A 14,076-nucleotide genomic window follows, 5' to 3' on the forward strand; every position below is an offset into this window, starting at 1 on the left:
AGATGCTGGAGAAGATGTGGAGGAGTAGGAACACTTTTACACTGTTGGTGGGAGTGTAAATTAGTTCAACCATTGTGGAAGACAGTGTGGCGATTCCTCAAGGATCTAGAACTAGAAATACCATTTGACCCAGCAATGCCATTACTGGGTATATCCCCAAAGGTTTATAAATCATTCTACTATAAAGACACATGCACACATATGTTTATTGTGGCACTATTGACAACAGCAAAGACTTGGAACCAACCCAAATGCCCACCAATAATAGACTGGATAAAGAAAACGTGCCACATATACACCATGGAATACTATGTAGCCATAAAAAAGGATGAGTTGATATCCTTTGCAGGGACATGGATGAAACTGGAAACCGTCATTCTCAGCAACCTATCACAAGAATAGAAAATCAAATACCACATGTTCTCACTCATAAATGGGAGTTGAACAATGAGAACACATGGACATAGGGAGGGGAGCATCACACACTGGGGCCTGTCAGGGGGTGGGGGGCTAGGGGAGGTATAACATTAGGAGAAATACCTAATGTAGGTGATGGTTTGATGGGTGCAGCAAACCACCATGGCACGTGTATACCTATGTAACAAACCTGCATGTTCTGCACATGTACTCCAGAACTTAAAGTACAATCATAATTAAAAAAGAACTACAGATTCAACACTATCTCTACCAAAATCATGTCTTTTTTCCTTTTTCAGAAATTGACAAGCTCATCCTGAAATTCGTAAGGAATATGTCCAACAAATCTTATTAAAAGATCAAATTTGGAAAATTGATACTTCCCAAATTCAAAACTTACTACAAAACTAGAATAATCAAAATAATGAGATTCTGGCATAAGAATAGACATAGAGAGCAATAGAACAGGATGGATAGTCCAGAAATCCTTTTCCCTTATGGTCAATTGATTTCTGACAAGTGTGTCAGAACAATTCTATGTATAAAGAATACCCTTTTCAACAAATGGTGCTGGAAAACCTGATGTCCACTTAAAAAAGAATGAAGATCAAATTACTAAAAATTAATATAATTAATTAAATGAGTTATCATTCATAAGGTGCTACAATAGTGTCTGGCACATAGGAAACACTAAGTAATAAAAAGCAGGGAGAGGATGAAATGGAAATGAACAGGACTTCCATTCATTCAGATGATGTGCAGAATGTGCTGTCATCTATCCTGGGAATAACAGGAATGAAAAAGATGCCTCAGGAGGAGGATAAGATGTTAAAATAATACACTTGTGTTGTGCAGGTTTCTCTGACTAGAAAGAGGATGCAGACATTTATGAAGGGTCAGGGCAATTGATAAAAGGGAGCCTTATAGTTGGAGCCTCATAGTTAACTGAAACCAAATTCATCTTGATATGTCTACATGGTAATATGATCCAAATAATAATTATCCGTTAACTTAATTTCTCAGAAAAGATCCATTCACAGGTGCACCAGAGTATCACAGGGTGCTGTGCACTTTCCTGTTTATACTTGTGATGGTGAAGGGAAAATATAAACAGTTTTCATTTGCAAAGCAGAGAGTTAAAAGAATCATCTGGGAATTTTAGGTCAGCAGCAAGCTATTGGATACCTGACAGTTTTGATCTAATTATTCAGATAACTATATTGGTTGTAGAAACTTGACCTTCTCTGACCTGCCTTCCTGACCCCTTTTTGGTGCCAGTCCCAAGAATCCCTGTGGTTCTTGTCATCTGTTCATAGAAACCCGCTCACACATAGAGCCCAGTGGCAGGAAAGGAATGGCCAGACATCCTCTCCCCAGTGGATGCCTTATAATTTAGATTGCTATATCCTGTCTTCCCTCATGGGACTAATTGAGGGTGGTACACATGGCAAGAGAATCTCCCATCCATCCCCCAGGGTTTCAGCTGTGCATAGCCAGAAGAGGAGCTTAGGGAACATTCTTCTCTTTTTACCCTCAGTTTTCTAGAGGGAACTTTTAGAGAAGCTCCAAAGGAAAAAAAAAAAAAAAGCAGAACTGACACCATATTTTACACATGATGAATTAGAAAGTCATCTCTCTCCAGGAATAGTTTTCAACAAAAGAATCAGCACACCTCTTCTTCCTTCCCATAATGTGTGCTCATTGTTGACTTTACCAGAAAGTATTTGTGTAGCACTCTGAGACTAAAGTATCTGTTGCTTGCCCCTGAATTCTTGATACTTTGTCAGGGCTCAAATTTATATTCTTTTTTAGGAAGAAGAATGAAAAAGAGTAGTGATAGAGAATTGGTCAATGCTGTCCAGAAAGATGATTTGCCTTCCAAGACCATAGCTAGCAATTAAGCTGGATGGCCTGGATCAAGTTCTGGTATATCATACCCCTAAATTGAAAGCCTACATCTTAAGCTGGAGAGAAGTCAAAAGCTATGACCCTGCTTTCAGGACAGAAAGCTGAGCTCTGTCTCTGCTCCCCAAAGTCAAACTTCCACTGCTCAGAGTGAAACAGAGGGGATGGGTAAAGGTAAAATCAAGTCCAGGAGACCCCCCCAATACGGAAGGAGAGGGTAAATACCACAGTGTGGTCTGGGTGGATGGGGTGGGCATGAATGTAAGCTTTGTAATAAGACAGATCTTCACACCAGAGTTAATGTCAGATTCTTACAGTTCTACTATGATAGCTTCCCTAAGGGAATACAAACTTTGCAAGGGGGAAAAATTTGAAGCTATGTGAACTTGGGCACGTCTTAAACCTCTTTCAGTCTCAGCTACTTTATCCACGATGATGATGATGATGATGATGATGATGATGACGATGCCTATTCTAAAGATGTTTGAGGATTAGGTGACATGACAAATAACAGAAAGAAAAATGCTTAATACAGAATTGATACTAGATTAGTGTTAGATTCATTTTATTTCAAAGTGATTATAAACTCCACACAGGTAGAAGTCTAATATCCTTTAGTATCCTATAATACTTCCTAATAAGTTACTTGTCCACAAAACATCCTAAATTTATTGGATGGTGGAAATAAGACAGACAGGTGGTTAAAAATGAAATGTGTCATTTTTCTCTATTTACCCACATTGTCACCAGTCACCACTGTTTAGACAATAAGTCACAGGGCTAGTTGAACCCAGTCTAAAATGGCTGAGCTAGCAATTGCATCTTCCCTAATCTTTCCTCTTCGTTCCAAGGGCTGATCCCCTCCCACTTCCACCCTACTCAACCCATAACCCATCACCAACAACACCTACGTTAGGAATGCCTAGTAGGTCTGTTTTCCCTCTTTTCTTTCTTTCCTCAACTAAATTCCTATTCCCTTAGGGGGGATCATGACACTGGATTTCGAGGAACACTGATTCTCATTAAGGTAGGTGGATAACGTGTTCTGACATTGGGAAGAGGCTGCTTTTGTTAGCAGAAGGATTGCTGATAGATATTCAGGCAGTTTAGATAAACGGACATTGCAAACATAAGCCAATGAGATGTGGGCAATACCGTGGACCAGAGGAGATGGCAGTTTTCTCCTTTACTCAGGCTTCGAGTACGTGCATGACTGTGGAGGAAGCCAGCTGAACTTTATTCACAATTAGTCTTCAAAGAACCAACTCACATACCAGTGACCACTGCCACCTCCCATTTTCTATAATTCATTCCAGGTAAATCTATTCCTCCTTCAAGGCTTCTGCCTGCTTCATATCATCTCCAGCATCACATACCCAGGTAAGCTTGGGAACTGTATTAATTTGCTCAGGCTGTCATAACAAGTTATCACAGACTGGGTGGCTTAAACAACAAAAATTTATTTTCTCATGATTCTGGAGGCTGGGAAGTCCAAGATCAAGGTGGTAGCTGATTAGGTTTCTGGTGAGGCCTCTCTTCCTGACTTGTAGATGGTTGCCTTCTTGCTAAGTCCTCATGCGGCCTTTTTTCTATGCAAGCTAGTGTGAGAAAGAAAGAATCTCTGGTGTTTCTTCCTGCAAGGACAATAATCCTTTGGGTCCAGGGTACGACCCCTGTTACCTCATTAACTTTACCTCCTAAAGACCCTATCACCAAAGTCAGACACACTGGAGGTTAGGGGGTAGGGCTTCAACATGTGCATTTTAGGGGGACACAATTCAGTCCATAGAAGAAAACTTTAGGAGAGCTTTCCACTGCCTGGCTCTGGCTTCCTGTGATGAAACTAGTTGTGACCTGTAAAAGAATTTGTTCTCTTTGTTGTCTCAATTGGCAGAACCTGAGTTTTCTTCAGTACTCTATTAAAACAGAAAAGTATGCCAGTATCCCTGGTACAGGACGCTTCCACAGCTAGCTTTTAACTTCTGAAATCTGTCCTTTGTTACAAGACAGAGTTTATGTCCCCTAACAATATAACACTCATGATTATCAGCCTTTAGCAAAGGGAGGGTTTTTGATAAAGCACTAGAGAGACTCTCCAAAGATCCATCTGTATTAAATCATTGAAATGAACTTCTTATCCCAGAATGTTCTGCTGCAGAACTGATCCTGTAGCTACCAGCTGAGTGGCCACTGAAGCAGAGGCCAGGAAGCATTTTTATACCTAACCAATCTGCCAAGGGTGCCTCAGAAGGAGAGAGCAAGATTCTAAACCTCCACATTTAGTTTGCCCCAGTGCTTTAAGTTGAGGCCAAGATAAATATCTCCACCTCTTTACCATGGGCTAGCAATACCACGCTGTCCCCAGATACTTCCCTGCCAGTCTGAGCTTCCGTAACTGATAAGACATCCTTCCCTTTGCTTGAATACTTCACTTCTCCATCACCTTCATGACACATAGATGAAAGCATGCTCCTGAACAAAAAAATAAAAACAAAAACAAACAAATTCTAACATTGATAAGAAACAATTAGTGAACAGTGGGCAAAGAAGGCCTGGGAAACACATGTGTGGTTCCAGAAATTTATGAGGCTAGAAGCAGGGGGTGGGTAATAGGCTCTTGTCAACCAGTAGGCAGGACCTATCCATGGGGTATTTGCCTGGTGCTCAGATGTAAAGGAAGCTGAAAGCCTCTTGGGTCAGGTGGGAGTGGTGGCTCATGCCTGTAATCTAAGCACTTTGGGAGGCCAAAGTGAGAGGATCCCTCAAGCCCAGGAGTTTGATACCAGTGCTAGTAACATAGGAAGATTCCATCTCTACAAAAATTAACAATAATAATTTTAAAAAGCAGGGCATGGTGGTATACACCTGTAGTCCCAGCTAGTCCCAGCTCCTCGGAGAGGGGATTGGGTGAATTGCTTGAGCCCAGGAGGTTGGGGCTACAGTGAGCCATGGTTGAGCTGCTGCACTCCAACCTGGACAACAGAGTGAGAACTTGTCTCAAAAAAAAAAAAAGTCTTTTACAGTGAGGTCATGTTTTGATAATTGAACCAGCTTGGGTGGGATTATGCCATTTTGTAGGCAAATGAATTTGTGCACATGGTTCTTGGCCCAAAGTCATTACTGGAAATACTCAGGTAAGAGGATTTCTAATCAGAGTCAGGATGTTTTCTGTGTGAGAAACAAAGATGGGCTTCTGAGGCATAGGACAGCAGGGGCAGGGGCAAAATTTAGGGGCCCAGACATTGGTTCTGCCTCCTCCAGACTCAAGGGTGTGGCCTAACCAGTGCTCAATTTTGTTCAAGAACCAAGAGCACCCAGGGTTTGTAAGCCCCTCATACAAAAGTCACAGACTGTTCACAATTTTATGTGAAATAGTGATAGAAGCCCTGAGGATCAAGACTGGTAGGGTACCCAGGATGAGGCTATTTTGGCACCTTTGATAGGAATCTCACGGCATGGAGAAAGTGATGGATCTGTAGGAGATCAAATGACCAAGAACATCTTTGCAAGCTATACTGCATGTGCTCCTCCCACAGCAGCCAGCCCTATTCTACTGAGTTTAGTGTCTGTGTATGTTGTTGGATGAGGACCAGTGATGTTGGATGGGTACATGTGATTGTAATTGATCATACCAATTAAACCCACTTGCCATAAGGTACCCACACTTGCGCACTCACAGTGAATCCCATTTTACTGAGAAATATGCTAAATGATGGGACTGCAGTGTATTCTGTTCCCTTTGAGAAATGTCTATATTGTACCTACCTGGCAAAAGGGAAGAGACATTTAGTTAATTTTAAGAGAGAAAATCAGAAAGACTTGGAAAAGCATTGAAGGTGGCCTGCCGCAGTGGCTCATACCTGTAATCCCAGCCCTTTGGGAGCTGAGGCGGGTGGATCATGAGGTCAGGAGTTCGAGACCAGCCTGACCAACATGGTGAAACCCCGTCTCTACTAAAAATACAAAAATTAACTGGGCATGGTGGTACACATCTGTAATCCCAGCTACTCCAGAGGCTGAGGCAGGAGAATCACTTGAACCCGAGAGGCAGAGGGTTGCAGCGAGCCGAGATCGCACCACTGCACTTCAGCCTGGGCGACGGAGTGAGACTCTGTCTCAAAAAAAAAAAAAAAAAAAAGAAAGAAAGAAAAAAAACTGTTGGTAAGAGCGCCTACTGGAATAAGTTGTCAATACCTGTTGTGCAAGTCTAGGAGTGGGGTGCGAAGGATTCTTCATTAGGATCTTCACTTGTGTGGTGGTACACAAAGAGCTCAGTTTAGTTGAGCAATGATTGCCTCAACTGCCTTGTCACAGGCACATAGCGCAGAATCAAAAGGCAAGAAGTAGGAATTATGCGGGGAAATGAGACAGAACAACATAGAGGGAAATCAGGATGCTGTCCACCAAAAGAGAACTGTTTCAGTGTGAATTTCTTAACTCTGAAAACCATGACAGTTTCAGATGAGAAAACCCTCAGAACACTCTGAGACGTTAAGAAAGAGAACAAAAAAGACTCAACTTTTTTTGTCAGTTAGGACACTTTAAACTCCGCAGCAATAATAAATCATCTAGAAACTTCAGTGGCTGAACACAGGTAGTTTACTTTGTACCCACATTATAGTTTCAATGTGGAAAAGGAACACCTTTATCATGTGGCCATGCCAGCTCAAGCATGTAGCCTCCAAGGTCACAATGGGCAAGACAGAGTGTGCAAAAGTTATATCTGCATTGCCTCAGTCTAGAAATCACCCTATCACATCCACTCTACTTCTAGAAGATATTAGTCACATGACCCAAACCAACTACAAAGAAGGCTGGGAAAAGTGGCTGTGTGTTCAGAAAAACAAAATGATTTTGGTGAACACGTAACATTTTCTCTGTCACATCGCTGCAGTTAGCTCTAGTTAAAGTACAATTGCGTACATGATCATCCATCCGTAACTGAGTGGTTGATTTGTAAATAGCTTCTTATGAGATCTGATCAGTGGAAGCAAATGCGACCTTAAAAAATGTAGTGAGGCAATGGTGGGAGAAGAGCAATGCCATTTTCTGCAGATATCTTAGTAAATTCAGCCTGTTCAATTATCCAGTTACAGATGTGGGGCTTATGAAAAACTCCTAGACGTGAAATGAACCAGAATACAAAGGTAAGAAAAGCCAGTAAGTGATATTTAACTGTGCCAAGTTCTGGTCAGAGACTTTCCTGTATATAGTTGGCTTTTTAAAGGGCACAGAAACTTACCTGGGGGTGGTACAATCAGAGGTTAAATGGGGCGTTTTTCGGTTGACCTTGAATTTTGGCAAAGGTGACAAATTTAAGGACTTAGAGTGGCAAGTGCACTCTCAGTTCAAACAGAGATGTTAGACAAAACCCCTGCAGGACTTGCTAAGGGTAGCCAAACTGGTCCAGCACTCGCATCCCCAGAGACCTATGTAAAAGACCCTACAGCCCCCCAATTAGAGAGCTCCAAGGTCACAACTCATAGATGTGAGGCTTTCTGCCAGAAGGGAAGACTGACATTTCACCCCTGCTGAAGCTGTACAGAGCTGAGTTCTCATCCCCACAGAATCTATGTAATTGGAATGTAGACAAGCAAAAAAAGTCTTGAAAGAGTTTATAATCTTTTCTTTGGGTTTCAAAAATCAGACTGGTGCCTGATCCTCGGCAGGCTATCATTGACAATGGCAGATCAGCTGGAACAAATGCAGTTGGAGAGCAAGGAAAGAGAGGGAAGCCTGGGAGCAATGGTGGGGAAAGTGGGCATCCAATTCCCCATGAACCAGGTGAATGCTGTGCAGAATAACCAGGTTAGAGTCACATTGGAAGAATGGACCATTAGGGGCTTTACTGCATGGGGCAGAAGATGAGGTGGAGACAGAGAAGGTATCACCTTCATCAGGTGCACCAGGAGCAGTGGACATCTTGGTAGGGTTAGGGAGAATGGGTTTACATTTTTATTTTTAAATTAACATACAGTAAAATTAGCTTGTTTGATTTACAGTTGTGTGCATTTAAATACGGATGTAAATTCACATAATCACCAAGACAATCAGGTTACATGCTCTTTCTTTGAGACCCGCCCTCCTCCATCCCTAACTCCTGGAAACCAATAATCCATTCTGTCACTGTTCTGACTTTTTGAAAATGTCATAGAAATGGAATCATGTAACCTTTAGAGATAAGCTTTCTCTACCCAGCATACTGCATTGAGATTTATCCAAGCTGGTGCATGTCTCAGTGGTGAATTCCTTTGTATTGCTGAGAAGTATTTCATGGTTTGCTTGTACAACTATTTGTTAATTAATTCACCCTATACCAGTTATCAATTTATCACCAGTTATCAATGTATTACCTCACAGCTCTGAATTCACCATTCAGTACCTGCTGTGTGTAATGGATTGAATTTTTGAAGCATTCATCCTATACAGTGAGCATAGTATTCACCTCTTTGGTACAGGGAGTTGGACAAGCATTACAGGAGGGTCCGTCTGGTTCCAGCTGCTGTGTTCTGTGTGTTTTTTTTTTCTCACTTGTGCTGCACCATCAGGCAGCAGTGTGTGTGTGTGTAGACATCTGTTGGTGCTCTGCACTAGCTATATCCAGAGGAAGCCGTTGCTCAGTGACCTTGCAGTACTAGCTTAGGCCAGGTGACCACCTCCCAATAGCTTCCTGATGTGGACACTGTGCACTCCAGGCCGCATGCCCACAGTGGCATTCCAAATGCCCTGTGTACCCCCATATCAACTAAAGCTCACCTGCATCCTAAAGCAGTCATGGCCTGGCCATGCTGCATGTCTGCCCACCAGCCAGGCATGGCTTGACTGCACCCGACAGGTTTGCTTCCAGCTTTCCCAGCAACTGTGAACTAGCTCTGACCCAGGCATGTAAGAGACCTTCCTTGCCATTCAGTGGGCTACACCACACTGCTTCTAGTGATGTCTGAACCCCAGTCTTGGGGAGGGGACCACTTGCAACTTTGTCTTTCTACTATCTCTCAGCCCTGAGATACTCTTTGGAGTTCTATTCATGTCCTTATAATCAGTCTGTCATCATAGCCAAATAATCATTTATATCATAATACCCCTTTTTAAATTACTACATGATTTCTGTCTTTTGATTGGACTTTAGCTGACACATACTGGTTGAAGGTCCTTGAGTTTTTCTAGGTATTAGTGATTATGAGTAGAGCCACAATAAACATTTGTGTATTGGATTTTGTGTGAACGTAAGTTTTTATTTCTCTGGGGTAAATATCTACAAGTAGGATGTTTTGGGCATCTAGTAAGGAAGTCACATTATAAGGACTTGTTAAATTGTTTTGTAGGGTGGCTGCACTATTTTGCACTCTCACCAGTAGTATATGAGAGTTCTAGTTTCTCTACATCATCACCATTTCGTGTTGTTAGGTTTCTTTTCTTTTTCTCTATGTGCCCCATGGTGTGTGTGTGTGTGTGTGTGTGTGTGTTTTCTCCTTGTGGCTTTAATTTCCATTTTCCCAGTGGATGGTGCTGTTGCACATCTTTTTATGTGCCTGTTTGCCATCTGTCTGTCCTCTTTAGCAAAATGTCTATTCAAGTTTTTGCTCCTTTTTAAATTGGTAGCTACTTGTTATTATTGAGTTTAGAGAAATCTTTATAAACTCTCAGCACAAGTCCTTTATTGGACTTGTGATTTTGAAATAATTTTTGTCAATTTAAAGCTTGTTTTTTTTTTTTCATCCTTTTAGCAGTGGTTTTCTCGGAAAAAGTGGTTTTAACTTTGTTAAACTCCAACTTTTTTTTTCTCTACGGATCATGCTTTTGGTGTTACATCTAAGAACTCTTTTTCTAATCCTAGGTCATGTTTTCTTCTAACAGTTTTATAGATTTAGGCTTTACATTGAGATCTATGGCCTATTACAAGTTAATTTTGCATAAGCTGTGAGCTTCATCTTATTGCATATGTATGTCCAATTGATGCAACACCATTTGTTTAAAACTCTATTCTTTATTGAATTGCCTTTGAAAATTTGTCAAAATCAACAGGCCATATTTGTGTGGATGTATTTCTAGACTTTCTACTCAGTTCCATTGATCTATTACTTCGTTAATATCACACCATTTTGGTTGCTGTAACTTTTTATTGATTCATAAAATCGTCTAGCATGACTCCTCCAACTTTATTTTCTTTTACAAATAGCTTTGGTTTTTCTAGTTTATTCGCTTTCCCACATATATTTTAGAATTAGTTTGCCTATAATCTACAAAAAATTCTGCTGGAATATCGGTTGGAATTGTGTTAAACCTCTTAATCAATGTAAAGGGGATTGTTGATTTGACAATATGTTGAATCTTTATATCACCAAACATGCTATGCTTCTCTCTTTATTTAATTGTTCTTTAATTTTGCTCATAAGTATTTCATAGTTTTCAGCTTACAGAACATCCACACATTCTGTTGATTTATACATAAATCTCCCTCCTTCCCTTTCTTTCTTTCTTTCTTTCTTTCTTCCTTTCCTTCCTTCCTTCCTTTCTTTTTTCTGTCTTTCTTTCTTTCTCTCTTATTTCTTTCTCTTTCTTCCTTTCCTTCCCTATCCTTCCTTCTTTCCTTCCTTTCCTCTTTCTTTTTTGAACTATTATAAATGGTAATGTCTGTAACATCTGGTTTTCAATTGTTTCTTAATAGAGATAGAAATACATTTGATTTTTACGTTGTTAATCTTGTATCCTAAGAACTTGCTAAACTCACTTATCAGTTCTAGGAATATTTTTATAGCTTTCTTGGATATTCTACGTAGAAAATTACTTTTTAGAAAAAAAGGAGAGATTGTTTCTTTCTTTCCAAACTGCATGCATGTTATTTCTTTTCCTTGTCTTATTGCACTGGTGAAAACTTTCATACAAGGTTGTATAGGATTCTGCGAGTAAGTATCCTTGCCTTGCTTCCTATCTTATAGAGAAAACATACATACAGTCTTTCACCATTTAGTATAATTTTTTCATCTATAGTTTGTTTGTTGTTGTTTTTGGAGCCCCTTATCATGATGAGAAAATTCCCTTCTATGCCTAGTTTGCTGAGAGGTTTTATGACGAGACGATGGTGAATTTTGTCAAATATATTTTTGGAATTGGTTCATATGATCATGTGTTTGTTCTTCCTTACACTGTTAATATAAAGAATTACACTGAAATATTTTAAAATATGAAGCCTGCCCTGAATACCCATGATAAGCTCCACTTGGTTGTGATGCATTATTCTATTTATATATTACTAGGTTCAATTTGCTAATATTTTCTTGAGTATTTTTGTGTCAATGTTCATGAAGAATGTTGGTCTATAGTTGTCTTATAATTTTTTTTGGTTGGTTTTGGTATTAGAAAAATTCTGGACTCATAATAATTTGCATAACTTAGGAAATGTTCCTTCTTCTGTTTTCTGAAAAAAATTGTGTAGGATTCACATTTTTTTTTCCTTTAAATGTTTGATAGAATTAGGCAGTGAAACCATCGGGGTCTGAAGATTTTATTTTTGGAAATTTAATAATAGGAATTAATTTTTTTAACAGTTATGACCAATTAGGTTATTTATTTAATATTGGATAAGTATTTTTAGCTTGTGGTTTTTGAGCATTTATCCATTTCATTTAGGTTGTCAAATATGTATTTATACAGTATCCATAACATTTCCTTATTCGTTTAAGATGTGCAGGATCTGTATTGATATCTCTTATCTCACTACTAATACTGGTAATTTGTGTCTTCCTTCTTCTTTTTTTTTTTTGGTCAGTCTTGCTAGGAGTTTTTCAGTTTTATTGATGCTCTCGAAGAACCAGGTTCCTGTACTATTGATTTTCTTTATTGTTTTATGTTATTCAATGGCAGTGGTTTCTGCTCTCAAATTTATTATTTTTTTCTGTTTCCTAAGGTGGAAGTTTAGATTATTAATTTATATATTTTCCTCTTCTAACATAAGTATTTAACATTATATACTTGCCCTTAAGCATGGCTTTAGTCTCATCTTGCAAATTTTGATATGTTGCATTTTCATTTCCATTCATTTGAAAATATCATTTCATTTGCTTTGAGACTTCCACTTTTATCCATAGATTATTGAGAAATGTGTCACTAATTTCCAAATGTTTTGAGATTTTTCCCACCATCTTTCTCTTAATAATCTCTAGTCTGAATTCATTATAAATCCATTATAAATACAGAATATAACTTTGTACAATTTCAATTTCTAAATTCTTGTTATTGTTTGTTTTACAATCTAGGATACGGTATATCTTAGCACATGGTCGGTGTGTACATCAAAAGATTGTGTATTCTGCAATCATTGGGTGGAACATTCTATAAATGTCAAGCAGATCTAGAAAACAACAATTAAGTAGTGTTGTTCTATATTCTTCTTCTTTTTTTTTCTGAGACGGAGTCTCACTCTGTCACCCAGGCTGGAGTGCAATGGCACGATCCGGCTCACTGCAACCTCTTCTTCCTGGGTTCAGGCGATTCTCCTGCCTCAGCCTCCTGAGTAGCTGGGATTACAAGCACGCGCCACCATGCCTGGCTAATTTTTTGTATTTTTAGTAGAGACGGGGTTTCACCGTGCTGGGCAGGCTGATCTCAAGCTCCTGACCTCATGATCCGCCCAACTCGGCCTCCCAAAGTGCTGGGATTACAGGCATGAGCCACCACGCGCAGCCTATATTCTTGATAAATTTCTGTTTACCATTTTATCAATACTTGAGAATAATATTCAAGTCTCCAACTACAGTCGTGGATTTGTCTATTTCTTCTTTTAGTTCTGTCAGTTTTGCTTCATGTATTTTGAAGCACTGCTGTTAGGTGCATACACATTTAATTAAGACTGTTATGTCCTGTTGGTAAATTTGTCCTTTTATCATAATGTAATGTCTGTTTTCCTCTCTGGTAATTTTCTTTGCTCCAAAGTCTCCTTTAGCTGATGTATTATAGGTACTCCAGGGCCTGACATGGTGGCTCATACCTACAATCCCAGCACTTAGGGAGGCAAAGGCAGGCAGATCACTTGAGCTCAGGAGTTCAAGACCAGCCTGGGCAACATGGTGAAACTCCATCTCTACAAAAAAATATGAAAAAAATTAGCCGAATGTGGTGGCACACACCTGTGGTCCCAGTTACTTGGGGGGCTGAGATGAAAAGATTGCTTGAGCCTGTGAGGTCGAGGCTGCAGTGAGCCATGATACACCACTGTGCTCCAGCCTGGGTGACGGAGGGAGACCCTGTCCCCAAAACATGTGCATAAATATATTTTTATTTATTTAGAAACAAATAATATATAAATATATTTTTATATACTATGTATAATATATATTAAATAGTAATTTACATTAACATGTTCATCATATAAAATATATAATATATTTATTAATATATTATTCATTTCTAAAGAATATATAAATAAATAATATATTTATATATAGGCACTCTAGCTTTCTTTTAATTAATGTTCATGTAATTATATCTTATTAACCTACCTACACCATTATACTCAAAGCATTTTTATTGTAAGGGGGTTAAATTTCTTGTTCAGATAAGCTTGCAAAAGACAATGTGCTGAGAATGCAGGACAATGATCAAGATTTCACTAATTTTAAAGACAGCAAATTAGCTGAATCTGGTTCTGATCAAGTCAAATCTGATAAAAGGCTTACTGAAGATGATTTTAAATAAATTTATAAAAGTTTATTCTAATAATCTCTGTCATTTAATTATTGTGTTTAGACATTTTAC

This window comes from Pan troglodytes, chromosome 12 (genome assembly GCF_028858775.2).
Source record: "Pan troglodytes isolate AG18354 chromosome 12, NHGRI_mPanTro3-v2.0_pri, whole genome shotgun sequence".
Taxonomy (NCBI): Eukaryota; Metazoa; Chordata; class Mammalia; order Primates; family Hominidae; genus Pan; species Pan troglodytes.